The 25,024-nt window shown below is 46.4% G+C and overlaps 1 long non-coding RNA gene and 51 other non-coding genes across 52 annotated transcripts in view; all 52 read left to right on the top strand.

Moving 5' to 3' along the window:
* The window catches only part of LOC141366079 (uncharacterized), a 411,784-nt gene that overhangs the window by 111,597 nt on the left and 275,163 nt on the right, over positions 1–25,024 (top strand). The gene's annotated exons all lie outside the window — the stretch shown is intronic.
* trnar-ucu (transfer RNA arginine (anticodon UCU)) lies at positions 1,033–1,122 on the top strand. The gene is given in 2 exon segments: positions 1,033–1,069; positions 1,087–1,122. It is a non-coding gene; the product is annotated as a tRNA-Arg (tRNA).
* Positions 1,224–1,297, top strand: trnat-agu (transfer RNA threonine (anticodon AGU)). The gene has a single exon. It is a non-coding gene; the product is annotated as a tRNA-Thr (tRNA).
* On the top strand, positions 1,526–1,599 carry trnat-ugu (transfer RNA threonine (anticodon UGU)). The gene has a single exon. It is a non-coding gene; the product is annotated as a tRNA-Thr (tRNA).
* trnat-cgu (transfer RNA threonine (anticodon CGU)) lies at positions 1,706–1,779 on the top strand. The gene has a single exon. It is a non-coding gene; the product is annotated as a tRNA-Thr (tRNA).
* trnar-ucu (transfer RNA arginine (anticodon UCU)) lies at positions 2,922–3,011 on the top strand. The gene is given in 2 exon segments: positions 2,922–2,958; positions 2,976–3,011. It is a non-coding gene; the product is annotated as a tRNA-Arg (tRNA).
* Positions 3,113–3,186, top strand: trnat-agu (transfer RNA threonine (anticodon AGU)). Its single transcript has one exon. It is a non-coding gene; the product is annotated as a tRNA-Thr (tRNA).
* Positions 3,415–3,488, top strand: trnat-ugu (transfer RNA threonine (anticodon UGU)). The gene has a single exon. It is a non-coding gene; the product is annotated as a tRNA-Thr (tRNA).
* Positions 3,595–3,668, top strand: trnat-cgu (transfer RNA threonine (anticodon CGU)). Its single transcript has one exon. It is a non-coding gene; the product is annotated as a tRNA-Thr (tRNA).
* trnar-ucu (transfer RNA arginine (anticodon UCU)) lies at positions 4,811–4,900 on the top strand. The gene is given in 2 exon segments: positions 4,811–4,847; positions 4,865–4,900. It is a non-coding gene; the product is annotated as a tRNA-Arg (tRNA).
* trnat-agu (transfer RNA threonine (anticodon AGU)) lies at positions 5,002–5,075 on the top strand. The gene has a single exon. It is a non-coding gene; the product is annotated as a tRNA-Thr (tRNA).
* Positions 5,304–5,377, top strand: trnat-ugu (transfer RNA threonine (anticodon UGU)). Its single transcript has one exon. It is a non-coding gene; the product is annotated as a tRNA-Thr (tRNA).
* trnat-cgu (transfer RNA threonine (anticodon CGU)) lies at positions 5,484–5,557 on the top strand. Its single transcript has one exon. It is a non-coding gene; the product is annotated as a tRNA-Thr (tRNA).
* On the top strand, positions 6,700–6,789 carry trnar-ucu (transfer RNA arginine (anticodon UCU)). Its single transcript is given in 2 exon segments — positions 6,700–6,736; positions 6,754–6,789. It is a non-coding gene; the product is annotated as a tRNA-Arg (tRNA).
* Positions 6,891–6,964, top strand: trnat-agu (transfer RNA threonine (anticodon AGU)). Its single transcript has one exon. It is a non-coding gene; the product is annotated as a tRNA-Thr (tRNA).
* On the top strand, positions 7,193–7,266 carry trnat-ugu (transfer RNA threonine (anticodon UGU)). The gene has a single exon. It is a non-coding gene; the product is annotated as a tRNA-Thr (tRNA).
* Positions 7,373–7,446, top strand: trnat-cgu (transfer RNA threonine (anticodon CGU)). Its single transcript has one exon. It is a non-coding gene; the product is annotated as a tRNA-Thr (tRNA).
* Positions 8,589–8,678, top strand: trnar-ucu (transfer RNA arginine (anticodon UCU)). Its single transcript is given in 2 exon segments — positions 8,589–8,625; positions 8,643–8,678. It is a non-coding gene; the product is annotated as a tRNA-Arg (tRNA).
* On the top strand, positions 8,780–8,853 carry trnat-agu (transfer RNA threonine (anticodon AGU)). The gene has a single exon. It is a non-coding gene; the product is annotated as a tRNA-Thr (tRNA).
* On the top strand, positions 9,082–9,155 carry trnat-ugu (transfer RNA threonine (anticodon UGU)). The gene has a single exon. It is a non-coding gene; the product is annotated as a tRNA-Thr (tRNA).
* trnat-cgu (transfer RNA threonine (anticodon CGU)) lies at positions 9,262–9,335 on the top strand. Its single transcript has one exon. It is a non-coding gene; the product is annotated as a tRNA-Thr (tRNA).
* Positions 10,668–10,741, top strand: trnat-agu (transfer RNA threonine (anticodon AGU)). The gene has a single exon. It is a non-coding gene; the product is annotated as a tRNA-Thr (tRNA).
* trnat-ugu (transfer RNA threonine (anticodon UGU)) lies at positions 10,970–11,043 on the top strand. Its single transcript has one exon. It is a non-coding gene; the product is annotated as a tRNA-Thr (tRNA).
* trnat-cgu (transfer RNA threonine (anticodon CGU)) lies at positions 11,150–11,223 on the top strand. Its single transcript has one exon. It is a non-coding gene; the product is annotated as a tRNA-Thr (tRNA).
* trnar-ucu (transfer RNA arginine (anticodon UCU)) lies at positions 12,366–12,455 on the top strand. Its single transcript is given in 2 exon segments — positions 12,366–12,402; positions 12,420–12,455. It is a non-coding gene; the product is annotated as a tRNA-Arg (tRNA).
* On the top strand, positions 12,557–12,630 carry trnat-agu (transfer RNA threonine (anticodon AGU)). Its single transcript has one exon. It is a non-coding gene; the product is annotated as a tRNA-Thr (tRNA).
* On the top strand, positions 12,859–12,932 carry trnat-ugu (transfer RNA threonine (anticodon UGU)). Its single transcript has one exon. It is a non-coding gene; the product is annotated as a tRNA-Thr (tRNA).
* On the top strand, positions 13,039–13,112 carry trnat-cgu (transfer RNA threonine (anticodon CGU)). The gene has a single exon. It is a non-coding gene; the product is annotated as a tRNA-Thr (tRNA).
* Positions 14,255–14,344, top strand: trnar-ucu (transfer RNA arginine (anticodon UCU)). Its single transcript is given in 2 exon segments — positions 14,255–14,291; positions 14,309–14,344. It is a non-coding gene; the product is annotated as a tRNA-Arg (tRNA).
* On the top strand, positions 14,446–14,519 carry trnat-agu (transfer RNA threonine (anticodon AGU)). Its single transcript has one exon. It is a non-coding gene; the product is annotated as a tRNA-Thr (tRNA).
* trnat-cgu (transfer RNA threonine (anticodon CGU)) lies at positions 14,748–14,821 on the top strand. The gene has a single exon. It is a non-coding gene; the product is annotated as a tRNA-Thr (tRNA).
* Positions 14,928–15,001, top strand: trnat-cgu (transfer RNA threonine (anticodon CGU)). Its single transcript has one exon. It is a non-coding gene; the product is annotated as a tRNA-Thr (tRNA).
* trnar-ucu (transfer RNA arginine (anticodon UCU)) lies at positions 16,144–16,233 on the top strand. The gene is given in 2 exon segments: positions 16,144–16,180; positions 16,198–16,233. It is a non-coding gene; the product is annotated as a tRNA-Arg (tRNA).
* On the top strand, positions 16,335–16,408 carry trnat-agu (transfer RNA threonine (anticodon AGU)). Its single transcript has one exon. It is a non-coding gene; the product is annotated as a tRNA-Thr (tRNA).
* Positions 16,637–16,710, top strand: trnat-ugu (transfer RNA threonine (anticodon UGU)). The gene has a single exon. It is a non-coding gene; the product is annotated as a tRNA-Thr (tRNA).
* On the top strand, positions 16,817–16,890 carry trnat-cgu (transfer RNA threonine (anticodon CGU)). Its single transcript has one exon. It is a non-coding gene; the product is annotated as a tRNA-Thr (tRNA).
* Positions 18,033–18,122, top strand: trnar-ucu (transfer RNA arginine (anticodon UCU)). Its single transcript is given in 2 exon segments — positions 18,033–18,069; positions 18,087–18,122. It is a non-coding gene; the product is annotated as a tRNA-Arg (tRNA).
* Positions 18,224–18,297, top strand: trnat-agu (transfer RNA threonine (anticodon AGU)). Its single transcript has one exon. It is a non-coding gene; the product is annotated as a tRNA-Thr (tRNA).
* trnat-ugu (transfer RNA threonine (anticodon UGU)) lies at positions 18,526–18,599 on the top strand. Its single transcript has one exon. It is a non-coding gene; the product is annotated as a tRNA-Thr (tRNA).
* Positions 18,706–18,779, top strand: trnat-cgu (transfer RNA threonine (anticodon CGU)). Its single transcript has one exon. It is a non-coding gene; the product is annotated as a tRNA-Thr (tRNA).
* On the top strand, positions 19,922–20,011 carry trnar-ucu (transfer RNA arginine (anticodon UCU)). The gene is given in 2 exon segments: positions 19,922–19,958; positions 19,976–20,011. It is a non-coding gene; the product is annotated as a tRNA-Arg (tRNA).
* trnat-agu (transfer RNA threonine (anticodon AGU)) lies at positions 20,113–20,186 on the top strand. Its single transcript has one exon. It is a non-coding gene; the product is annotated as a tRNA-Thr (tRNA).
* Positions 20,415–20,488, top strand: trnat-ugu (transfer RNA threonine (anticodon UGU)). Its single transcript has one exon. It is a non-coding gene; the product is annotated as a tRNA-Thr (tRNA).
* On the top strand, positions 20,595–20,668 carry trnat-cgu (transfer RNA threonine (anticodon CGU)). The gene has a single exon. It is a non-coding gene; the product is annotated as a tRNA-Thr (tRNA).
* trnar-ucu (transfer RNA arginine (anticodon UCU)) lies at positions 21,811–21,900 on the top strand. The gene is given in 2 exon segments: positions 21,811–21,847; positions 21,865–21,900. It is a non-coding gene; the product is annotated as a tRNA-Arg (tRNA).
* trnat-agu (transfer RNA threonine (anticodon AGU)) lies at positions 22,002–22,075 on the top strand. Its single transcript has one exon. It is a non-coding gene; the product is annotated as a tRNA-Thr (tRNA).
* trnat-ugu (transfer RNA threonine (anticodon UGU)) lies at positions 22,304–22,377 on the top strand. Its single transcript has one exon. It is a non-coding gene; the product is annotated as a tRNA-Thr (tRNA).
* On the top strand, positions 22,484–22,557 carry trnat-cgu (transfer RNA threonine (anticodon CGU)). Its single transcript has one exon. It is a non-coding gene; the product is annotated as a tRNA-Thr (tRNA).
* trnar-ucu (transfer RNA arginine (anticodon UCU)) lies at positions 23,700–23,789 on the top strand. Its single transcript is given in 2 exon segments — positions 23,700–23,736; positions 23,754–23,789. It is a non-coding gene; the product is annotated as a tRNA-Arg (tRNA).
* On the top strand, positions 23,891–23,964 carry trnat-agu (transfer RNA threonine (anticodon AGU)). The gene has a single exon. It is a non-coding gene; the product is annotated as a tRNA-Thr (tRNA).
* Positions 24,193–24,266, top strand: trnat-ugu (transfer RNA threonine (anticodon UGU)). The gene has a single exon. It is a non-coding gene; the product is annotated as a tRNA-Thr (tRNA).
* On the top strand, positions 24,373–24,446 carry trnat-cgu (transfer RNA threonine (anticodon CGU)). The gene has a single exon. It is a non-coding gene; the product is annotated as a tRNA-Thr (tRNA).

The raw sequence follows: 25,024 nt of genomic DNA, 5'->3' as shown, positions 1-25,024 counted from the left end.
CCAATCCAATTCATGGACACTCATAAGCCTTCACTGATAGGACTTAATTCCTTAAGCAATCCTTGTTAGGGCACTATGGCTTGTGCCTGGCATTAGGCTCAAGGGTGCCCATGGCCATAGCACCTGCCTTGTGGAGAAAAGATTCTAGGTTTAAATCCCAGTGGTACCTTCCATCAATAATTTTAGGCTTTGGGCTTAATTAAAGGCGGAAGGGTCAACGGGTATATTTGTGTTTCTTCTACCTGTCTATATTAAAAGATAGTTTCGCAAATTTTAGGATGCCTTGGCGTAGGTGTAAATGTCCATGTCTTGTCAACAAATTGTTCGATACCCAGAGATTCCTTCTTTTCTGCGGCTCCGCTCTCCGGTTTACATGGAAGGCAGAAGGTTCCGGGAGAAAATATGACTGACATGTGGCCGTTTTGAATAGACCTGAAGCCATGTGACGTTAGGGTGCCCAGTAAGAACTGGTCAAAGAGCCTGTCTTGTCAACAGACTGTTCAAATCCATGCCATGCCTTTCTTTCAACGGCTGTGCTCTCCGATCTACATTAATAGAAGGAGGTCTACAGGGAAATCCAACTTTCTGGTACTTGGCTTTATTCAAATAATGCCATGCAATTTTAGGATGCCCTGGCATAGCTGTTCAATGATCATGTCTTGTAAACAGATTGTTCAAATCCCACGATTCCATCATTTCAGCGGCTGTTCTCTCTGGTCTACATAAAAGGCAGGAGGTCCTGTAGTAGAGAACATGAAAGACTTGTTTGCGTTTTCAAAAGATCCAAAGACTTGTGACGTTCGGTTGCACAGCATTAGCTGGTCAAAGCGCCTGTCCCTTAATCTGGAGATCCTGACTTCGGATCCCAGAACTGCCTCCCATTTGACAATTGTGCTCACTGTCATATGTAAAGAGCAGGAGGTACAAATAGTAATTGTAACTCTTGGGCTTCAATATACAAAAGCTAATAATAATACTTGAAATCTGTCTTCCTCCAGGATTGTGTGCAAAACATCAAGGGGCTGTGCTATTGGCTCTGTGGCGCAATGGATAGCGCATTGGACTTCTAGATTATGAAACGAAGCGATTCAAAGGTTGTGGGTTCGAGTCCCACCAGAGTCGTTGACTTTTAGCTCTGATGGCTCTTCTCCACGGTTTCCTTCTCACATTGTTGTATCTGCTCATACTTTGACTGTCCGTTCCGCAAGCCACCGCAGGAGGGTGGCGCCGTGGCTTAGTTGGTTAAAGTGCCTGTCTAGTAAACAGGAGATCCTGGGTTCGAATCCCAGCGGTGCCTTTAGCTTGTGGCCAGCTGTGGTCTAATTCTGTGGCTCTGTCTCAGCCGAGATGTGCTACGTCCCGATAATTCGTGGTTGTTGCGACAGCTGTCTCTTTTCAGGGAAAAGACCTAGACGATGGGCAAAACTTTCTAGAAAACTTGCAAATGGACCATTCCAGTTCTTTGACACGCTTTAGCCTAAAGCCTTCATTGATAGGACTTGACTCCGTCAGCTTGTCCTGTGAGGGCGCCATGGCTTAGCTGGTCAAAGCGCCTGTCTTGTAAACAGGAGATCCTGGGTTCAAATCCCAGTGGTGCCTTCAGTCAGTGGTCGTGGCCTCTAGCCCCACTCGGTCGTTTACTTTGTCAGATTGTTGTATCTCTTCACACTGTGACTCACCCTCCCACAAGACGTAGGTGTGGGTAGGCGCCGTGGCTTAGTTGGTTAAAGCGCCTGTCTCGTAAACAGGAGGTCCTGGGTTCGAATCCCAGCGGCGCCTTTAGTCTGTGGCCAGCTAAGTGCTGCCTTTGTCGGATGAAATGCAACGCCCCTGATAATTCAAGGTTCTTATGACAGCTCTCATAACATTCTGATAGTCTTGCTAACAGACCAATCCAATTCATGGACACTCATAAGCCTTCACTGATAGGACTTAATTCCTTAAGCAATCCCTGTTAGGGAACTATGGCTTGTGCCTGGCTTTAGGATCAAGGGTGCCCATGGCCATAGCACCTGCCTTGTGGAGAAAAGATTCTGGGTTCAAATCCCAGTGGTACTTTCCATCAATAATTGTAGGCTTTGGGCTTAATTAAAGGCGGAAAGGTCAACGGGTATATTTGTGTTTCTTCTACCTGTCTATATTAAAAGATAGTTTCGCAAATTTTAGGATGCCTTGGCGTAGGTGTAAATGTCCATGTCTTGTCAACAAATTGTTCGATACCCAGAGATTCCTTCTTTTCTGCGGCTCCGCTCTCCGGTTTACATGGAAGGCAGAAGGTTCCGGGAGAAAATATGACTGACATGTGGCCGTTTTGAATAGACCTGAAGCCATGTGACGTTAGGGTGCCCAGTAAGAACTGGTCAAAGAGCCTGTCTTGTCAACAGACTGTTCAAATCCATGCCATGCCTTTCTTTCAACGGCTGTGCTATCCGATATACATTAATAGAAGGAGGTCTACAGGGAAATCCAACTTTCTGGTACTTGGCTTTATTCAAATAATGCCATGCAATTTTAGGATGCCCTGGCATAGCTGTTCAATGATCATGTCTTGTAAACAGATTGTTCAAATCCCACGATTCCATCATTTCAGCGGCTGTTCTCTCTGGTCTACATAAAAGGCAGGAGGTCCTGTAGTAGAGAACATGAAAGACTTGTTTGCGTTTTCAAAAGATCCAAAGACTTGTGACGTTCGGTTGCACAGCATTAGCTGGTCAAAGCGCCTGTCCCTTAATCTGGAGATCCTGACTTCGGATCCCAGAACTGCCTCCCATTTGACAATTGTGCTCACTGTCATATGTAAAGAGCAGGAGGTACAAATAGTAATTGTAACTCTTGGGCTTCAATATACAAAAGCTAATAATAATACTTGAAATCTGTCTTCCTCCAGGATTGTGTGCAAAACATCAAGGGGCTGTGCTATTGGCTCTGTGGCGCAATGGATAGCGCATTGGACTTCTAGATTATGAAACGAAGCGATTCAAAGGTTGTGGGTTCGAGTCCCACCAGAGTCGTTGACTTTTAGCTCTGATGGCTCTTCTCCACGGTTTCCTTCTCACATTGTTGTATCTGCTCATACTTTGACTGTCCGTTCCGCAAGCCACCGCAGGAGGGTGGCGCCGTGGCTTAGTTGGTTAAAGTGCCTGTCTAGTAAACAGGAGATCCTGGGTTCGAATCCCAGCGGTGCCTTTAGCTTGTGGCCAGCTGTGGTCTAATTCTGTGGCTCTGTCTCAGCCGAGATGTGCTACGTCCCGATAATTCGTGGTTGTTGCGACAGCTGTCTCTTTTCAGGGAAAAGACCTAGACGATGGGCAAAACTTTCTAGAAAACTTGCAAATGGACCATTCCAGTTCTTTGACACGCTTTAGCCTAAAGCCTTCATTGATAGGACTTGACTCCGTCAGCTTGTCCTGTGAGGGCGCCATGGCTTAGCTGGTCAAAGCGCCTGTCTTGTAAACAGGAGATCCTGGGTTCAAATCCCAGTGGTGCCTTCAGTCAGTGGTCGTGGCCTCTAGCCCCACTCGGTCGTTTACTTTGTCAGATTGTTGTATCTCTTCACACTGTGACTCACCCTCCCACAAGACGTAGGCTTGGGTAGGCGCCGTGGCTTAGTTGGTTAAAGCGCCTGTCTCGTAAACAGGAGGTCCTGGGTTCGAATCCCAGCGGTGCCTTTAGTCTGTGGCCAGCTAAGTGCAGCCATTGTCGGATAAAATGCAACGCCCCTGATAATTCAAGGTTCTTATGACAGCTCTCATAACATTCTGATAGTCTTGCTAACAGACCAATCCAATTCATGGACACTCATAAGCCTTCACTGATAGGACTTAATTCCTTAAGCAATCCTTGTTAGGGCACTATGGCTTGTGCCTGGCATTAGGCTCAAGGGTGCCCATGGCCATAGCACCTGCCTTGTGGAGAAAAGATTCTAGGTTTAAATCCCAGTGGTACCTTCCATCAATAATTTTAGGCTTTGGGCTTAATTAAAGGCGGAAGGGTCAACGGGTATATTTGTGTTTCTTCTACCTGTCTATATTAAAAGATAGTTTCGCAAATTTTAGGATGCCTTGGCGTAGGTGTAAATGTCCATGTCTTGTCAACAAATTGTTCGATACCCAGAGATTCCTTCTTTTCTGCGGCTCCGCTCTCCGGTTTACATGGAAGGCAGAAGGTTCCGGGAGAAAATATGACTGACATGTGGCCGTTTTGAATAGACCTGAAGCCATGTGACGTTAGGGTGCCCAGTAAGAACTGGTCAAAGAGCCTGTCTTGTCAACAGACTGTTCAAATCCATGCCATGCCTTTCTTTCAACGGCTGTGCTCTCCGATCTACATTAATAGAAGGAGGTCTACAGGGAAATCCAACTTTCTGGTACTTGGCTTTTTTCAAATAATGCCATGCAATTTTAGGATGCCCTGGCATAGCTGTTCAATGATCATGTCTTGTAAACAGATTGTTCAAATCCCACGATTCCATCATTTCAGCGGCTGTTCTCTCTGGTCTACATAAAAGGCAGGAGGTCCTGTAGTAGAGAACATGAAAGACTTGTTTGCGTTTTCAAAAGATCCAAAGACTTGTGACGTTCGGTTGCACAGCATTAGCTGGTCAAAGCGCCTGTCCCTTAATCTGGAGATCCTGACTTCGGATCCCAGAACTGCCTCCCATTTGACAATTGTGCTCACTGTCATATGTAAAGAGCAGGAGGTACAAATAGTAATTGTAACTCTTGGGCTTCAATATACAAAAGCTAATAATAATACTTGAAATCTGTCTTCCTCCAGGATTGTGTGCAAAACATCAAGGGGCTGTGCTATTGGCTCTGTGGCGCAATGGATAGCGCATTGGACTTCTAGATTATGAAACGAAGCGATTCAAAGGTTGTGGGTTCGAGTCCCACCAGAGTCGTTGACTTTTAGCTCTGATGGCTCTTCTCCACGGTTTCCTTCTCACATTGTTGTATCTGCTCATACTTTGACTGTCCGTTCCCCAAGCCACCGCAGGAGGGTGGCGCCGTGGCTTAGTTGGTTAAAGTGCCTGTCTAGTAAACAGGAGATCCTGGGTTCGAATCCCAGCGGTGCCTTTAGCTTGTGGCCAGCTGTGGTCTAATTCTGTGGCTCTGTCTCAGCCGAGATGTGCTACGTCTCGATAATTCGTGGTTGTTGCGACAGCTGTCTCTTTTCAGGGAAAAGACCTAGACGATGGGCAAAACTTTCTAGAAAACTTGCAAATGGACCATTCCAGTTCTTTGACACGCTTTAGCCTAAAGCCTTCATTGATAGGACTTGACTCCGTCAGCTTGTCCTGTGAGGGCGCCATGGCTTAGCTGGTCAAAGCGCCTGTCTTGTAAACAGGAGATCCTGGGTTCAAATCCCAGTGGTGCCTTCAGTCAGTGGTCGTGGCCTCTAGCCCCACTCGGTCGTTTACTTTGTCAGATTGTTGTATCTCTTCACACTGTGACTCACCCTCCCACAAGACGTAGGCTTGGGTAGGCGCCGTGGCTTAGTTGGTTAAAGCGCCTGTCTCGTAAACAGGAGGTCCTGGGTTCGAATCCCAGCGGTGCCTTTAGTCTGTGGCCAGCTAAGTGCAGCCTTTGTCGGATAAAATGCAACGCCCCTGATAATTCAAGGTTCTTATGACAGCTCTCATAACATTCTGATAGTCTTGCTAACAGACCAATCCAATTCATGGACACTCATAAGCCTTCACTGATAGGACTTAATTCCTTAAGCAATCCTTGTTAGGGCACTATGGCTTGTGCCTGGCATTAGGCTCAAGGGTGCCCATGGCCATAGCACCTGCCTTGTGGAGAAAAGATTCTAGGTTTAAATCCCAGTGGTACCTTCCATCAATAATTTTAGGCTTTGGGCTTAATTAAAGGCGGAAGGGTCAACGGGTATATTTGTGTTTCTTCTACCTGTCTATATTAAAAGATAGTTTCGCAAATTTTAGGATGCCTTGGCGTAGGTGTAAATGTCCATGTCTTGTCAACAAATTGTTCGATACCCAGAGATTCCTTCTTTTCTGCGGCTCCGCTCTCCGGTTTACATGGAAGGCAGAAGGTTCCGGGAGAAAATATGACTGACATGTGGCCGTTTTGAATAGACCTGAAGCCATGTGACGTTAGGGTGCCCAGTAAGAACTGGTCAAAGAGCCTGTCTTGTCAACAGACTGTTCAAATCCATGCCATGCCTTTCTTTCAACGGCTGTGCTCTCCGATCTACATTAATAGAAGGAGGTCTACAGGGAAATCCAACTTTCTGGTACTTGGCTTTATTCAAATAATGCCATGCAATTTTAGGATGCCCTGGCATAGCTGTTCAATGATCATGTCTTGTAAACAGATTGTTCAAATCCCACGATTCCATCATTTCAGCGGCTGTTCTCTCTGGTCTACATAAAAGGCAGGAGGTCCTGTAGTAGAGAACATGAAAGACTTGTTTGCGTTTTCAAAAGATCCAAAGACTTGTGACGTTCGGTTGCACAGCATTAGCTGGTCAAAGCGCCTGTCCCTTAATCTGGAGATCCTGACTTCGGATCCCAGAACTGCCTCCCATTTGACAATTGTGCTCACTGTCATATGTAAAGAGCAGGAGGTACAAATAGTAATTGTAACTCTTGGGCTTCAATATACAAAAGCTAATAATAATACTTGAAATCTGTCTTCCTCCAGGATTGTGTGCAAAACATCAAGGGGCTGTGCTATTGGCTCTGTGGCGCAATGGATAGCGCATTGGACTTCTAGATTATGAAACGAAGCGATTCAAATGTTGTGGGTTCGAGTCCCACCAGAGTCGTTGACTTTTAGCTCTGATGGCTCTTCTCCACGGTTTCCTTCTCACATTGTTGTATCTGCTCATACTTTGACTGTCCGTTCCCCAAGCCACCGCAGGAGGGTGGCGCCGTGGCTTAGTTGGTTAAAGTGCCTGTCTAGTAAACAGGAGATCCTGGGTTCGAATCCCAGCGGTGCCTTTAGCTTGTGGCCAGCTGCGGTCTAATTCTGTGGCTCTGTCTCAGCCAAGATGTGCTACGTCCCGATAATTCGTGGTTGTTGCGACAGCTGTCTCTTTTCAGGGAAAAGACCTAGACGATGGGCAAAACTTTCTAGAAAACTTGCAAATGGACCATTCCAGTTCTTTGACACGCTTTAGCCTAAAGCCTTCATTGATAGGACTTGACTCCGTCAGCTTGTCCTGTGAGGGCGCCATGGCTTAGCTGGTCAAAGCGCCTGTCTTGTAAACAGGAGATCCTGGGTTCAAATCCCAGTGGTGCCTTCAGTCAGTGGTCGTGGCCTCTAGCCCCACTCGGTCGTTTACTTTGTCAGATTGTTGTATCTCTTCACACTGTGACTCACCCTCCCACAAGACGTAGGCTTGGGTAGGCGCCGTGGCTTAGTTGGTTAAAGCGCCTGTCTCGTAAACAGGAGGTCCTGGGTTCGAATCCCAGCGGTGCCTTTAGTCTGTGGCCAGCTAAGTGCAGCCTTTGTCGGATAAAATGCAACGCCCCTGATAATTCAAGGTTCTTATGACAGCTCTCATAACATTCTGATAGTCTTGCTAACAGACCAATCCAATTCATGGACACTCATAAGCCTTCACTGATAGGACTTAATTCCTTAAGCAATCCTTGTTAGGGCACTATGGCTTGTGCCTGGCATTAGGCTCAAGGGTGCCCATGGCCATAGCACCTGCCTTGTGGAGAAAAGATTCTAGGTTTAAATCCCAGTGGTACCTTCCATCAATAATTTTAGGCTTTGGGCTTAATTAAAGGCGGAAGGGTCAACGGGTATATTTGTGTTTCTTCTACCTGTCTATATTAAAAGATAGTTTCGCAAATTTTAGGATGCCTTGGCGTAGGTGTAAATGTCCATGTCTTGTCAACAAATTGTTCGATACCCAGAGATTCCTTCTTTTCTGCGGCTCCGCTCTCCGGTTTACATGGAAGGCAGAAGGTTCCGGGAGAAAATATGACTGACATGTGGCCGTTTTGAATAGACCTGAAGCCATGTGACGTTAGGGTGCCCAGTAAGAACTGGTCAAAGAGCCTGTCTTGTCAACAGACTGTTCAAATCCATGCCATGCCTTTCTTTCAACGGCTGTGCTCTCCGATCTACATTAATAGAAGGAGGTCTACAGGGAAATCCAACTTTCTAGTACTTGGCTTTATTCAAATAATGCCATGCAATTTTAGGATGCCCTGGCATAGCTGTTCAATGATCATGTCTTGTAAACAGATTGTTCAAATCCCACGATTCCATCATTTCAGCGGCTGTTCTCTCTGGTCTACATAAAAGGCAGGAGGTCCTGTAGTAGAGAACATGAAAGACTTGTTTGCGTTTTCAAAAGATCCAAAGACTTGTGACGTTCGGTTGCACAGCATTAGCTGGTCAAAGCGCCTGTCCCTTAATCTGGAGATCCTGACTTCGGATCCCAGAACTGCCTCCCATTTGACAATTGTGCTCACTGTCATATGTAAAGAGCAGGAGGTACAAATAGTAATTGTAACTCTTGGGCTTCAATATACAAAAGCTAATAATAATACTTGAAATCTGTCTTCCTCCAGGATTGTGTGCAAAACATCAAGGGGCTGTGCTATTGGCTCTGTGGCGCAATGGATAGCGCATTGGACTTCTAGATTATGAAACGAAGCGATTCAAAGGTTGTGGGTTCGAGTCCCACCAGAGTCGTTGACTTTTAGCTCTGATGGCTCTTCTCCACGGTTTCCTTCTCACATTGTTGTATCTGCTCATACTTTGACTGTCCGTTCCGCAAGCCACCGCAGGAGGGTGGCGCCGTGGCTTAGTTGGTTAAAGTGCCTGTCTAGTAAACAGGAGATCCTGGGTTCGAATCCCAGCGGTGCCTTTAGCTTGTGGCCAGCTGTGGTCTAATTCTGTGGCTCTGTCTCAGCCGAGATGTGCTACGTCCCGATAATTCGTGGTTGTTGCGACAGCTGTCTCTTTTCAGGGAAAAGACCTAGACGATGGGCAAAACTTTCTAGAAAACTTGCAAATGGACCATTCCAGTTCTTTGACACGCTTTAGCCTAAAGCCTTCATTGATAGGACTTGACTCCGTCAGCTTGTCCTGTGAGGGCGCCATGGCTTAGCTGGTCAAAGCGCCTGTCTTGTAAACAGGAGATCCTGGGTTCAAATCCCAGTGGTGCCTTCAGTCAGTGGTCGTGGCCTCTAGCCCCACTCGGTCGTTTACTTTGTCAGATTGTTGTATCTCTTCACACTGTGACTCACCCTCCCACAAGACGTAGGCTTGGGTAGGCGCCGTGGCTTAGTTGGTTAAAGCGCCTGTCTCGTAAACAGGAGGTCCTGGGTTTGAATCCCAGCGGTGCCTTTAGTCTGTGGCCAGCTAAGTGCAGCCTTTGTCGGATAAAATGCAACGCCCCTGATAATTCAAGGTTCTTATGACAGCTCTCATAACATTCTGATAGTCTTGCTAACAGACCAATCCAATTCATGGACACTCATAAGCCTTCACTGATAGGACTTAATTCCTTAAGCAATCCTTGTTAGGGCACTATGGCTTGTGCCTGGCATTAGGCTCAAGGGTGCCCATGGCCATAGCACCTGCCTTGTGGAGAAAAGATTCTAGGTTTAAATCCCAGTGGTACCTTCCATCAATAATTTTAGGCTTTGGGCTTAATTAAAGGCGGAAGGGTCAACGGGTATATTTGTGTTTCTTCTACCTGTCTATATTAAAAGATAGTTTCGCAAATTTTAGGATGCCTTGGCGTAGGTGTAAATGTCCATGTCTTGTCAACAAATTGTTCGATACCCAGAGATTCCTTCTTTTCTGCGGCTCCGCTCTCCGGTTTACATGGAAGGCAGAAGGTTCCGGGAGAAAATATGACTGACATGTGGCCGTTTTGAATAGACCTGAAGCCATGTGACGTTAGGGTGCCCAGTAAGAACTGGTCAAAGAGCCTGTCTTGTCAACAGACTGTTCAAATCCATGCCATGCCTTTCTTTCAACGGCTGTGCTCTCCGATCTACATTAATAGAAGGAGGTCTACAGGGAAATCCAACTTTCTGGTACTTGGCTTTATTCAAATAATGCCATGCAATTTTAGGATGCCCTGGCATAGCTGTTCAATGATCATGTCTTGTAAACAGATTGTTCAAATCCCACGATTCCATCATTTCAGCGGCTGTTCTCTCTGGTCTACATAAAAGGCAGGAGGTCCTGTAGTAGAGAACATGAAAGACTTGTTTGCGTTTTCAAAAGATCCAAAGACTTGTGACGTTCGGTTGCACAGCATTAGCTGGTCAAAGCGCCTGTCCCTTAATCTGGAGATCCTGACTTCGGATCCCAGAACTGCCTCCCATTTGACAATTGTGCTCACTGTCATATGTAAAGAGCAGGAGGTACAAATAGTAATTGTAACTCTTGGGCTTCAATATACAAAAGCTAATAATAATACTTGAAATCTGTCTTCCTCCAGGATTGTGTGCAAAACATCAAGGGGCTGTGCTATTGGCTCTGTGGCGCAATGGATAGCGCATTGGACTTCTAGATTATGAAACGAAGCGATTCAAAGGTTGTGGGTTCGAGTCCACCAGAGTCGTTGACTTTTAGCTCTGATGGCTCTTCTCCACGGTTTCCTTCTCACATTGTTGTATCTGCTCATACTTTGACTGTCCGTTCCGCAAGCCACCGCAGGAGGGTGGCGCCGTGGCTTAGTTGGTTAAAGTGCCTGTCTAGTAAACAGGAGATCCTGGGTTCGAATCCCAGAGGTGCCTTTAGCTTGTGGCCAGCTGTGGTCTAATTCTGTGGCTCTGTCTCAGCCGAGATGTGCTACGTCCCGATAATTCGTGGTTGTTGCGACAGCTGTCTCTTTTCAGGGAAAAGACCTAGACGATGGGCAAAACTTTCTAGAAAACTTGCAAATGGACCATTCCAGTTCTTTGACACGCTTTAGCCTAAAGCCTTCATTGATAGGACTTGACTCCGTCAGCTTGTCCTGTGAGGGCGCCATGGCTTAGCTGGTCAAAGCGCCTGTCTTGTAAACAGGAGATCCTGGGTTCAAATCCCAGTGGTGCCTTCAGTCAGTGGTCGTGGCCTCTAGCCCCACTCGGTCGTTTACTTTGTCAGATTGTTGTATCTCTTCACACTGTGACTCACCCTCCCACAAGACGTAGGCTTGGGTAGGCGCCGTGGCTTAGTTGGTTAAAGCGCCTGTCTCGTAAACAGGAGGTCCTGGGTTCGAATCCCAGCGGTGCCTTTAGTCTGTGGCCAGCTAAGTGCAGCCTTTGTCGGATAAAATGCAACGCCCCTGATAATTCAAGGTTCTTATGACAGCTCTCATAACATTCTGATAGTCTTGCTAACAGACCAATCCAATTCATGGACACTCATAAGCCTTCACTGATAGGACTTAATTCCTTAAGCAATCCTTGTTAGGGCACTATGGCTTGTGCCTGGCATTAGGCTCAAGGGTGCCCATGGCCATAGCACCTGCCTTGTGGAGAAAAGATTCTAGGTTTAAATCCCAGTGGTACCTTCCATCAATAATTTTAGGCTTTGGGCTTAATTAAAGGCGGAAGGGTCAACGGGTATATTTGTGTTTCTTCTACCTGTCTATATTAAAAGATAGTTTCGCAAATTTTAGGATGCCTTGGCGTAGGTGTAAATGTCCATGTCTTGTCAACAAATTGTTCGATACCCAGAGATTCCTTCTTTTCTGCGGCTCCGCTCTCCGGTTTACATGGAAGGCAGAAGGTTCCGGGAGAAAATATGACTGACATGTGGCCGTTTTGAATAGACCTGAAGCCATGTGACGTTAGGGTGCCCAGTAAGAACTGGTCAAAGAGCCTGTCTTGTCAACAGACTGTTCAAATCCATGCCATGCCTTTCTTTCAACGGCTGTGCTCTCCGATCTACATTAATAGAAGGAGGTCTACAGGGAAATCCAACTTTCTGGTACTTGGCTTTATTCAAATAATGCCATGCAATTTTAGGATGCCCTGGCATAGCTGTTCAATGATCATGTCTTGTAAACAGATTGTTCAAATCCCACGATTCCATCATTTCAGCGGCTGTTCTCTCTGGTCTACATAAAAGGCAGGAGGTCCTGTAGTAGAGAACATGAAAGACTTGTTTGCGTTTTCAAAAGATCCAAAGACTTGTGACGTTCGGTTGCACAGCATTAGCTGGTCAAAGCGCCTGTCCCTTAATCTGGAGATCCTGACTTCGGATCCCAGAACTGCCTCCCATTTGACAATTGTGCTCACTGTCATATGTAAAGAGCAGGAGGTACAAATAGTAATTGTAACTCTTGGGCTTCAATATACAAAAGCTAATAATAATACTTGAAATCTGTCTTCCTCCAGGATTGTGTGCAAAACATCAAGGGGCTGTGCTATTGGCTCTGTGGCGCAATGGATAGCGCATTGGACTTCTAGATTATGAAACGAAGCGATTCAAAGGTTGTGGGTTCGAGTCCCACCAGAGTTGTTGACTTTTAGCTCTGATGGCTCTTCTCCACGGTTTCCTTCTCACATTGTTGTATCTGCTCATACTTTGACTGTCCGTTCCGCAAGCCACCGCAGGAGGGTGGCGCCGTGGCTTAGTTGGTTAAAGTGCCTGTCTAGTAAACAGGAGATCCTGGGTTCGAATCCCAGAGGTGCCTTTAGCTTGTGGCCAGCTGTGGTCTAATTCTGTGGCTCTGTCTCAGCCGAGATGTGCTACGTCCCGATAATTCGTGGTTGTTGCGACAGCTGTCTCTTTTCAGGGAAAAGACCTAGACGATGGGCAAAACTTTCTAGAAAACTTGCAAATGGACCATTCCAGTTCTTTGACACGCTTTAGCCTAAAGCCTTCATTGATAGGACTTGACTCCGTCAGCTTGTCCTGTGAGGGCGCCATGGCTTAGCTGGTCAAAGCGCCTGTCTTGTAAACAGGAGATCCTGGGTTCAAATCCCAGTGGTGCCTTCAGTCAGTGGTCGTGGCCTCTAGCCCCACTCGGTCGTTTACTTTGTCAGATTGTTGTATCTCTTCACACTGTGACTCACCCTCCCACAAGACGTAGGCTTGGGTAGGCGCCGTGGCTTAGTTGGTTAAAGCGCCTGTCTCGTAAACAGGAGGTCCTGGGTTCGAATCCCAGCGGTGCCTTTAGTCTGTGGCCAGCTAAGTGCAGCCTTTGTCGGATAAAATGCAACGCCCCTGATAATTCAAGGTTCTTATGACAGCTCTCATAACATTCTGATAGTCTTGCTAACAGACCAATCCAATTCATGGACACTCATAAGCCTTCACTGATAGGACTTAATTCCTTAAGCAATCCTTGTTAGGGCACTATGGCTTGTGCCTGGCATTAGGCTCAAGGGTGCCCATGGCCATAGCACCTGCCTTGTGGAGAAAAGATTCTAGGTTTAAATCCCAGTGGTACCTTCCATCAATAATTTTAGGCTTTGGGCTTAATTAAAGGCGGAAGGGTCAACGGGTATATTTGTGTTTCTTCTACCTGTCTATATTAAAAGATAGTTTCGCAAATTTTAGGATGCCTTGGCGTAGGTGTAAATGTCCATGTCTTGTCAACAAATTGTTTGATACCCAGAGATTCCTTCTTTTCTGCGGCTCCGCTCTCCGGTTTACATGGAAGGCAGAAGGTTCCGGGAGAAAATATGACTGACATGTGGCCGTTTTGAATAGACCTGAAGCCATGTGACGTTAGGGTGCCCAGTAAGAACTGGTCAAAGAGCCTGTCTTGTCAACAGACTGTTCAAATCCATGCCATGCCTTTCTTTCAACGGCTGTGCTCTCCGATCTACATTAATAGAAGGAGGTCTACAGGGAAATCCAACTTTCTGGTACTTGGCTTTATTCAAATAATGCCATGCAATTTTAGGATGCCCTGGCATAGCTGTTCAATGATCATGTCTTGTAAACAGATTGTTCAAATCCCACGATTCCATCATTTCAGCGGCTGTTCTCTCTGGTCTACATAAAAGGCAGGAGGTCCTGTAGTAGAGAACATGAAAGACTTGTTTGCGTTTTCAAAAGATCCAAAGACTTGTGACGTTCGGTTGCACAGCATTAGCTGGTCAAAGCGCCTGTCCCTTAATCTGGAGATCCTGACTTCGGATCCCAGAACTGCCTCCCATTTGACAATTGTGCTCACTGTCATATGTAAAGAGCAGGAGGTACAAATAGTAATTGTAACTCTTGGGCTTCAATATACAAAATCTAATAATAATACTTGAAATCTGTCTTCCTCCAGGATTGTGTGCAAAACATCAAGGGGCTGTGCTATTGGCTCTGTGGCGCAATGGATAGCGCATTGGACTTCTAGATTATGAAACGAAGCGATTCAAAGGTTGTGGGTTCGAGTCCCACCAGAGTCGTTGACTTTTAGCTCTGATGGCTCTTCTCCACGGTTTCCTTCTCACATTGTTGTATCTGCTCATACTTTGACTGTCCGTTCCCCAAGCCACCGCAGGAGGGTGGCGCCGTGGCTTAGTTGGTTAAAGTGCCTGTCTAGTAAACAGGAGATCCTGGGTTCGAATCCCAGCGGTGCCTTTAGCTTGTGGCCAGCTGTGGTCTAATTCTGTGGCTCTGTCTCAGCCGAGATGTGCTACGTCCCGATAATTCGTGGTTGTTGCGACAGCTGTCTCTTTTCAGGGAAAAGACCTAGACGATGGGCAAAACTTTCTAGAAAACTTGCAAATGGACCATTCCAGTTCTTTGACACGCTTTAGCCTAAAGCCTTCATTGATAGGACTTGACTCCGTCAGCTTGTCCTGTGAGGGCGCCATGGCTTAGCTGGTCAAAGCGCCTGTCTCGTAAACAGGAGATCCTGGGTTCAAATCCCAGTGGTGCCTTCAGTCGGTGGTCGTGGCCTCTAGCCCCACTCGGTCGTTTACTTTGTCAGATTGTTGTATCTCTTCACACTGTGACTCACCCTCCCACAAGACGTAGGCTTGGGTAGGCGCCGTGGCTTAGTTGGTTAAAGCGCCTGTCTCGTAAACAGGAGGTCCTGGGTTTGAATCCCAGCGGTGCCTTTAGTCTGTGGCCAGCTAAGTGCAGCCTTTGTCGGATAAAATGCAACGCCCCTGATAATTCAAGGTTCTTATGACAGCTCTCATAACATTCTGATAGTCTTGCTAACAGACCAATCCAATTCATGGACACTCATAAGCCTTCACTGATAGGACTTAATTCCTTAAGCAATCCTTGTTAGGGCACTATGGCTTGTGCCTGGCATTAGGCTCAAGGGTGCCCATGGCCATAGCACCTGCCTTGTGGAGAAAAGATTCTAGGTTTAAATCCCAGTGGTACCTTCCATCAATAATTTTAGGCTCTGGGCTTAATTAAAGGCGGAAGGGTCAACGGGTATATTTGTGTTTCTTCTACCTGTCTATATTAAAAGATAGTTTCGCAAATTTTAGGATGCCTTGGCGTAGGTGTAAATGTCCATGTCTTGTCAACAAATTGTTCGATACCCAGAGATTCCTTCTTTTCTGCGGCTCCGCTCTCCGGTTTACATGGAAGGCAGAAGGTTCCGGGAGAAAATATGACTGACATGTGGCCGTTTTGAATAGACCTGAAGCCATGTGACGTTAGGGTGCCCAGTAAGAACTGGTCAAAGAGCCTGTCTTGTCAACAGACTGTTCAAATCCATGCCATGCCTTTCTTTCAACGGCTGTGCTCTCCGATCTACATTAATAGAAGGAGGTCTACAGGGAAATCCAACTTTCTAGTACTTGGCTTTATTCAAATAATGCCATGCAATTTTAGGATGCCCTGGCATAGCTGTTCAATGATCATGTCTTGTAAACAGATTGTTCAAATCCCACGATTCCATCATTTCAGCGGCTGTTCTCTCTGGTCTACATAAAAGGCAGGAGGTCCTGTAGTAGAGAACATGAAAGACTTGTTTGCGTTTTCAAAAGATCCAAAGACTTGTGACGTTCGGTTGCACAGCATTAGCTGGTCAAAGCGCCTGTCCCTTAATCTGGAGATCCTGACTTCGGATCCCAGAACTGCCTCCCATTTGACAATTGTGCTCACTGTCATATGTAAAGAGCAGGAGGTACAAATAGTAATTGTAACTCTTGGGCTTCAATATACAAAAGCTAATAATAATACTTGAAATCTGTCTTCCTCCAGGATTGTGTGCAAAACATCAAGGGGCTGTGCTATTGGCTCTGTGGCGCAATGGATAGCGCATTGGACTTCTAGATTATGAAACGAAGCGATTCAAAGGTTGTGGGTTCGAGTCCCACCAGAGTCGTTGACTTTTAGCTCTGATGGCTCTTCTCCACGGTTTCCTTCTCACATTGTTGTATCTGCTCATACTTTGACTGTCCGTTCCGCAAGCCACCGCAGGAGGGTGGCGCCGTGGCTTAGTTGGTTAAAGTGCCTGTCTAGTAAACAGGAGATCCTGGGTTCGAATCCCAGCGGTGCCTTTAGCTTGTGGCCAGCTGTGGTCTAATTCTGTGGCTCTGTCTCAGCCGAGATGTGCTACGTCCCGATAATTCGTGGTTGTTGCGACAGCTGTCTCTTTTCAGGGAAAAGACCTAGACGATGGGCAAAACTTTCTAGAAAACTTGCAAATGGACCATTCCAGTTCTTTGACACGCTTTAGCCTAAAGCCTTCATTGATAGGACTTGACTCTGTCAGCTTGTCCTGTGAGGGCGCCATGGCTTAGCTGGTCAAAGCGCCTGTCTTGTAAACAGGAGATCCTGGGTTCAAATCCCAGTGGTGCCTTCAGTCAGTGGTCGTGGCCTCTAGCCCCACTCGGTCGTTTACTTTGTCAGATTGTTGTATCTCTTCACACTGTGACTCACCCTCCCACAAGACGTAGGCTTGGGTAGGCGCCGTGGCTTAGTTGGTTAAAGCGCCTGTCTCGTAAACAGGAGGTCCTGGGTTCGAATCCCAGCGGTGCCTTTAGTCTGTGGCCAGCTAAGTGCAGCCTTTGTCGGATAAAATGCAACGCCCCTGATAATTCAAGGTTCTTATGACAGCTCTCATAACATTCTGATAGTCTTGCTAACAGACCAATCCAATTCATGGACACTCATAAGCCTTCACTGATAGGACTTAATTCCTTAAGCAATCCTTGTTAGGGCACTATGGCTTGTGCCTGGCATTAGGCTCAAGGGTGCCCATGGCCATAGCACCTGCCTTGTGGAGAAAAGATTCTAGGTTTAAATCCCAGTGGTACCTTCCATCAATAATTTTAGGCTTTGGGCTTAATTAAAGGCGGAAGGGTCAACGGGTATATTTGTGTTTCTTCTACCTGTCTATATTAAAAGATAGTTTCGCAAATTTTAGGATGCCTTGGCGTAGGTGTAAATGTCCATGTCTTGTCAACAAATTGTTCGATACCCAGAGATTCCTTCTTTTCTGCGGCTCCGCTCTCCGGTTTACATGGAAGGCAGAAGGTTCCGGGAGAAAATATGACTGACATGTGGCCGTTTTGAATAGACCTGAAGCCATGTGACGTTAGGGTGCCCAGTAAGAACTGGTCAAAGAGCCTGTCTTGTCAACAGACTGTTCAAATCCATGCCATGCCTTTCTTTCAACGGCTGTGCTCTCCGATCTACATTAATAGAAGGAGGTCTACAGGGAAATCCAACTTTCTGGTACTTGGCTTTATTCAAATAATGCCATGCAATTTTAGGATGCCCTGGCATAGCTGTTCAATGATCATGTCTTGTAAACAGATTGTTCAAATCCCACGATTCCATCATTTCAGCGGCTGTTCTCTCTGGTCTACATAAAAGGCAGGAGGTCCTGTAGTAGAGAACATGAAAGACTTGTTTGCGTTTTCAAAAGATCCAAAGACTTGTGACGTTCGGTTGCACAGCATTAGCTGGTCAAAGCGCCTGTCCCTTAATCTGGAGATCCTGACTTCGGATCCCAGAACTGCCTCCCATTTGACAATTGTGCTCACTGTCATATGTAAAGAGCAGGAGGTACAAATAGTAATTGTAACTCTTGGGCTTCAATATACAAAAGCTAATAATAATACTTGAAATCTGTCTTCCTCCAGGATTGTGTGCAAAACATCAAGGGGCTGTGCTATTGGCTCTGTGGCGCAATGGATAGCGCATTGGACTTCTAGATTATGAAACGAAGCGATTCAAAGGTTGTGGGTTCGAGTCCCACCAGAGTCGTTGACTTTTAGCTCTGATGGCTCTTCTCCACGGTTTCCTTCTCACATTGTTGTATCTGCTCATACTTTGACTGTCCGTTCCGCAAGCCACCGCAGGAGGGTGGCGCCGTGGCTTAGTTGGTTAAAGTGCCTGTCTAGTAAACAGGAGATCCTGGGTTCGAATCCCAGCGGTGCCTTTAGCTTGTGGCCAGCTGCGGTCTAATTCTGTGGCTCTGTCTCAGCCAAGATGTGCTACGTCCCGATAATTCGTGGTTGTTGCGACAGCTGTCTCTTTTCAGGGAAAAGACCTAGACGATGGGCAAAACTTTCTAGAAAACTTGCAAATGGACCATTCCAGTTCTTTGACACGCTTTAGCCTAAAGCCTTCATTGATAGGACTTGACTCCGTCAGCTTGTCCTGTGAGGGCGCCATGGCTTAGCTGGTCAAAGCGCCTGTCTTGTAAACAGGAGATCCTGGGTTCAAATCCCAGTGGTGCCTTCAGTCAGTGGTCGTGGCCTCTAGCCCCACTCGGTCGTTTACTTTGTCAGATTGTTGTATCTCTTCACACTGTGACTCACCCTCCCACAAGACGTAGGCTTGGGTAGGCGCCGTGGCTTAGTTGGTTAAAGCGCCTGTCTCGTAAACAGGAGGTCCTGGGTTCGAATCCCAGCGGTGCCTTTAGTCTGTGGCCAGCTAAGTGCAGCCTTTGTCGGATAAAATGCAACGCCCCTGATAATTCAAGGTTCTTATGACAGCTCTCATAACATTCTGATAGTCTTGCTAACAGACCAATCCAATTCATGGACACTCATAAGCCTTCACTGATAGGACTTAATTCCTTAAGCAATCCTTGTTAGGGCACTATGGCTTGTGCCTGGCATTAGGCTCAAGGGTGCCCATGGCCATAGCACCTGCCTTGTGGAGAAAAGATTCTAGGTTTAAATCCCAGTGGTACCTTCCATCAATAATTTTAGGCTTTGGGCTTAATTAAAGGCGGAAGGGTCAACGGGTATATTTGTGTTTCTTCTACCTGTCTATATTAAAAGATAGTTTCGCAAATTTTAGGATGCCTTGGCGTAGGTGTAAATGTCCATGTCTTGTCAACAAATTGTTCGATACCCAGAGATTCCTTCTTTTCTGCGGCTCCGCTCTCCGGTTTACATGGAAGGCAGAAGGTTCCGGGAGAAAATATGACTGACATGTGGCCGTTTTGAATAGACCTGAAGCCATGTGACGTTAGGGTGCCCAGTAAGAACTGGTCAAAGAGCCTGTCTTGTCAACAGACTGTTCAAATCCATGCCATGCCTTTCTTTCAACGGCTGTGCTCTCCGATATACATTAATAGAAGGAGGTCTACAGGGAAATCCAACTTTCTGGTACTTGGCTTTATTCAAATAATGCCATGCAATTTTAGGATGCCCTGGCATAGCTGTTCAATGATCATGTCTTGTAAACAGATTGTTCAAATCCCACGATTCCATCATTTCAGCGGCTGTTCTCTCTGGTCTACATAAAAGGCAGGAGGTCCTGTAGTAGAGAACATGAAAGACTTGTTTGCGTTTTCAAAAGATCCAAAGACTTGTGACGTTCGGTTGCACAGCATTAGCTGGTCAAAGCGCCTGTCCCTTAATCTGGAGATCCTGACTTCGGATCCCAGAACTGCCTCCCATTTGACAATTGTGCTCACTGTCATATGTAAAGAGCAGGAGGTACAAATAGTAATTGTAACTCTTGGGCTTCAATATACAAAAGCTAATAATAATACTTGAAATCTGTCTTCCTCCAGGATTGTGTGCAAAACATCAAGGGGCTGTGCTATTGGCTCTGTGGCGCAATGGATAGCGCATTGGACTTCTAGATTATGAAACGAAGCGATTCAAAGGTTGTGGGTTCGAGTCCCACCAGAGTCGTTGACTTTTAGCTCTGATGGCTCTTCTCCACGGTTTCCTTCTCACATTGTTGTATCTGCTCATACTTTGACTGTCCGTTCCGCAAGCCACCGCAGGAGGGTGGCGCCGTGGCTTAGTTGGTTAAAGTGCCTGTCTAGTAAACAGGAGATCCTGGGTTCGAATCCCAGCGGTGCCTTTAGCTTGTGGCCAGCTGTGGTCTAATTCTGTGGCTCTGTCTCAGCCGAGATGTGCTACGTCCCGATAATTCGTGGTTGTTGCGACAGCTGTCTCTTTTCAGGGAAAAGACCTAGACGATGGGCAAAACTTTCTAGAAAACTTGCAAATGGACCATTCCAGTTCTTTGACACGCTTTAGCCTAAAGCCTTCATTGATAGGACTTGACTCCGTCAGCTTGTCCTGTGAGGGCGCCATGGCTTAGCTGGTCAAAGCGCCTGTCTTGTAAACAGGAGATCCTGGGTTCAAATCCCAGTGGTGCCTTCAGTCAGTGGTCGTGGCCTCTAGCCCCACTCGGTCGTTTACTTTGTCAGATTGTTGTATCTCTTCACACTGTGACTCACCCTCCCACAAGACGTAGGCTTGGGTAGGCGCCGTGGCTTAGTTGGTTAAAGCGCCTGTCTCGTAAACAGGAGGTCCTGGGTTCGAATCCCAGCGGTGCCTTTAGTCTGTGGCCAGCTAAGTGCAGCCTTTGTCGGATAAAATGCAACGCCCCTGATAATTCAAGGTTCTTATGACAGCTCTCATAACATTCTGATAGTCTTGCTAACAGACCAATCCAATTCATGGACACTCATAAGCCTTCACTGATAGGACTTAATTCCTTAAGCAATCCTTGTTAGGGCACTATGGCTTGTGCCTGGCATTAGGCTCAAGGGTGCCCATGGCCATAGCACCTGCCTTGTGGAGAAAAGATTCTAGGTTTAAATCCCAGTGGTACCTTCCATCAATAATTTTAGGCTTTGGGCTTAATTAAAGGCGGAAGGGTCAACGGGTATATTTGTGTTTCTTCTACCTGTCTATATTAAAAGATAGTTTCGCAAATTTTAGGATGCCTTGGCGTAGGTGTAAATGTCCATGTCTTGTCAACAAATTGTTCGATACCCAGAGATTCCTTCATTTCTGCGGCTCCGCTCTCCGGTTTACATGGAAGGCAGAAGGTTCCGGGAGAAAATATGACTGACATGTGGCCGTTTTGAATAGACCTGAAGCCATGTGACGTTAGGGTGCCCAGTAAGAACTGGTCAAAGAGCCTGTCTTGTCAACAGACTGTTCAAATCCATGCCATGCCTTTCTTTCAACGGCTGTGCTCTCCGATCTACATTAATAGAAGGAGGTCTACAGGGAAATCCAACTTTCTGGTACTTGGCTTTATTCAAATAATGCCATGCAATTTTAGGATGCCCTGGCATAGCTGTTCAATGATCATGTCTTGTAAACAGATTGTTCAAATCCCACGATTCCATCATTTCAGCGGCTGTTCTCTCTGGTCTACATAAAAGGCAGGAGGTCCTGTAGTAGAGAACATGAAAGACTTGTTTGCGTTTTCAAAAGATCCAAAGACTTGTGACGTTCGGTTGCACAGCATTAGCTGGTCAAAGCGCCTGTCCCTTAATCTGGAGATCCTGACTTCGGATCCCAGAACTGCCTCCCATTTGACAATTGTGCTCACTGTCATATGTAAAGAGCAGGAGGTACAAATAGTAATTGTAACTCTTGGGCTTCAATATACAAAAGCTAATAATAATACTTGAAATCTGTCTTCCTCCAGGATTGTGTGCAAAACATCAAGGGGCTGTGCTATTGGCTCTGTGGCGCAATGGATAGCGCATTGGACTTCTAGATTATGAAACGAAGCGATTCAAAGGTTGTGGGTTCGAGTCCCACCAGAGTCGTTGACTTTTAGCTCTGATGGCTCTTCTCCACGGTTTCCTTCTCACATTGTTGTATCTGCTCATACTTTGACTGTCCGTTCCGCAAGCCACCGCAGGAGGATGGCGCCGTGGCTTAGTTGGTTAAAGTGCCTGTCTAGTAAACAGGAGATCCTGGGTTCGAATCCCAGCGGTGCCTTTAGCTTGTGGCCAGCTGTGGTCTAATTCTGTGGCTCTGTCTCAGCCGAGATGTGCTACGTCCCGATAATTTGTGGTTGTTGCGACAGCTGTCTCTTTTCAGGGAAAAGACCTAGACGATGGGCAAAACTTTCTAGAAAACTTGCAAATGGACCATTCCAGTTCTTTGACACGCTTTAGCCTAAAGCCTTCATTGATAGGACTTGACTCCGTCAGCTTGTCCTGTGAGGGCGCCATGGCTTAGCTGGTCAAAGCGCCTGTCTTGTAAACAGGAGATCCTGGGTTCAAATCCCAGTGGTGCCTTCAGTCGGTGGTCGTGGCCTCTAGCCCCACTCGGTCGTTTACTTTGTCAGATTGTTGTATCTCTTCACACTGTGACTCACCCTCCCACAAGACGTAGGCTTGGGTAGGCGCCGTGGCTTAGTTGGTTAAAGCGCCTGTCTCGTAAACAGGAGGTCCTGGGTTCGAATCCCAGCGGTGCCTTTAGTCTGTGGCCAGCTAAGTGCAGCCTTTGTCGGATAAAATGCAACGCCCCTGATAATTCAAGGTTCTTATGACAGCTCTCATAACATTCTGATAGTCTTGCTAACAGACCAATCCAATTCATGGACACTCATAAGCCTTCACTGATAGGACTTAATTCCTTAAGCAATCCTTGTTAGGGCACTATGGCTTGTGCCTGGCATTAGGCTCAAGGGTGCCCATGGCCATAGCACCTGCCTTGTGGAGAAAAGATTCTAGGTTTAAATCCCAGTGGTACCTTCCATCAATAATTTTAGGCTTTGGGCTTAATTAAAGGCGGAAGGGTCAACGGGTATATTTGTGTTTCTTCTACCTGTCTATATTAAAAGATAGTTTCGCAAATTTTAGGATGCCTTGGCGTAGGTGTAAATGTCCATGTCTTGTCAACAAATTGTTCGATACCCAGAGATTCCTTCTTTTCTGCGGCTCCGCTCTCCGGTTTACATGGAAGGCAGAAGGTTCCGGGAGAAAATATGACTGACATGTGGCCGTTTTGAATAGACCTGAAGCCATGTGACGTTAGGGTGCCCAGTAAGAACTGGTCAAAGAGCCTGTCTTGTCAACAGACTGTTTAAATCCATGCCATGCCTTTCTTTCAACGGCTGTGCTCTCCGATCTACATTAATAGAAGGAGGTCTACAGGGAAATCCAACTTTCTAGTACTTGGCTTTATTCAAATAATGCCATGCAATTTTAGGATGCCCTGGCATAGCTGTTCAATGATCATGTCTTGTAAACAGATTGTTCAAATCCCACGATTCCATCATTTCAGCGGCTGTTCTCTCTGGTCTACATAAAAGGCAGGAGGTCCTGTAGTAGAGAACATGAAAGACTTGTTTGCGTTTTCAAAAGATCCAAAGACTTGTGACGTTCGGTTGCACAGCATTAGCTGGTCAAAGCGCCTGTCCCTTAATCTGGAGATCCTGACTTCGGATCCCAGAACTGCCTCCCATTTGACAATTGTGCTCACTGTCATATGTAAAGAGCAGGAGGTACAAATAGTAATTGTAACTCTTGGGCTTCAATATACAAAAGCTAATAATAATACTTGAAATCTGTCTTCCTCCAGGATTGTGTGCAAAACATCAAGGGGCTGTGCTATTGGCTCTGTGGCGCAATGGATAGCGCATTGGACTTCTAGATTATGAAACGAAGCGATTCAAAGGTTGTGGGTTCGAGTCCCACCAGAGTCGTTGACTTTTAGCTCTGATGGCTCTTCTCCACGGTTTCCTTCTCACATTGTTGTATCTGCTCATACTTTGACTGTCCGTTCCCCAAGCCACCGCAGGAGGGTGGCGCCGTGGCTTAGTTGGTTAAAGTGCCTGTCTAGTAAACAGGAGATCCTGGGTTCGAATCCCAGCGGTGCCTTTAGCTTGTGGCCAGCTGTGGTCTAATTCTGTGGCTCTGTCTCAGCCGAGATGTGCTACGTCCCGATAATTCGTGGTTGTTGCGACAGCTGTCTCTTTTCAGGGAAAAGACCTAGACGATGGGCAAAACTTTCTAGAAAACTTGCAAATGGACCATTCCAGTTCTTTGACACGCTTTAGCCTAAAGCCTTCATTGATAGGACTTGACTCCGTCAGCTTGTCCTGTGAGGGCGCCATGGCTTAGCTGGTCAAAGCGCCTGTCTTGTAAACAGGAGATCCTGGGTTCAAATCCCACTGGTGCCTTCAGTCAGTGGTCGTGGCCTCTAGCCCCACTCGGTCGTTTACTTTGTCAGATTGTTGTATCTCTTCACACTGTGACTCACCCTCCCACAAGACGAAGGCTTGGGTAGGCGCCGTGGCTTAGTTGGTTAAAGCGCCTGTCTCGTAAACAGGAGGTCCTGGGTTCGAATCCCAGCGGTGCCTTTAGTCTGTGGCCAGCTAAGTGCAGCCTTTGTCGGATAAAATGCAACGCCCCTGATAATTCAAGGTTCTTATGACAGCTCTCATAACATTCTGATAGTCTTGCTAACAGACCAATCCAATTCATGGACACTCATAAGCCTTCACTGATAGGACTTAATTCCTTAAGCAATCCTTGTTAGGGCACTATGGCTTGTGCCTGGCATTAGGCTCAAGGGTGCCCATGGCCATAGCACCTGCCTTGTGGAGAAAAGATTCTAGGTTTAAATCCCAGTGGTACCTTCCATCAATAATTTTAGGCTTTGGGCTTAATTAAAGGCGGAAGGGTCAACGGGTATATTTGTGTTTCTTCTACCTGTCTATATTAAAAGATAGTTTCGCAAATTTTAGGATGCCTTGGCGTAGGTGTAAATGTCCATGTCTTGTCAACAAATTGTTCGATACCCAGAGATTCCTTCTTTTCTGCGGCTCCGCTCTCCGGTTTACATGGAAGGCAGAAGGTTCCGGGAGAAAATATGACTGACATGTGGCCGTTTTGAATAGACCTGAAGCCATGTGACGTTAGGGTGCCCAGTAAGAAC

This window comes from Misgurnus anguillicaudatus, chromosome 9, assembly GCF_027580225.2.
Source record: "Misgurnus anguillicaudatus chromosome 9, ASM2758022v2, whole genome shotgun sequence".
Classification (NCBI taxonomy): Eukaryota; Metazoa; Chordata; class Actinopteri; order Cypriniformes; family Cobitidae; genus Misgurnus; species Misgurnus anguillicaudatus.
Note: the sequence above shows the minus strand (reverse complement) of the source record. Positions and strands in the feature narration are given on the sequence as shown.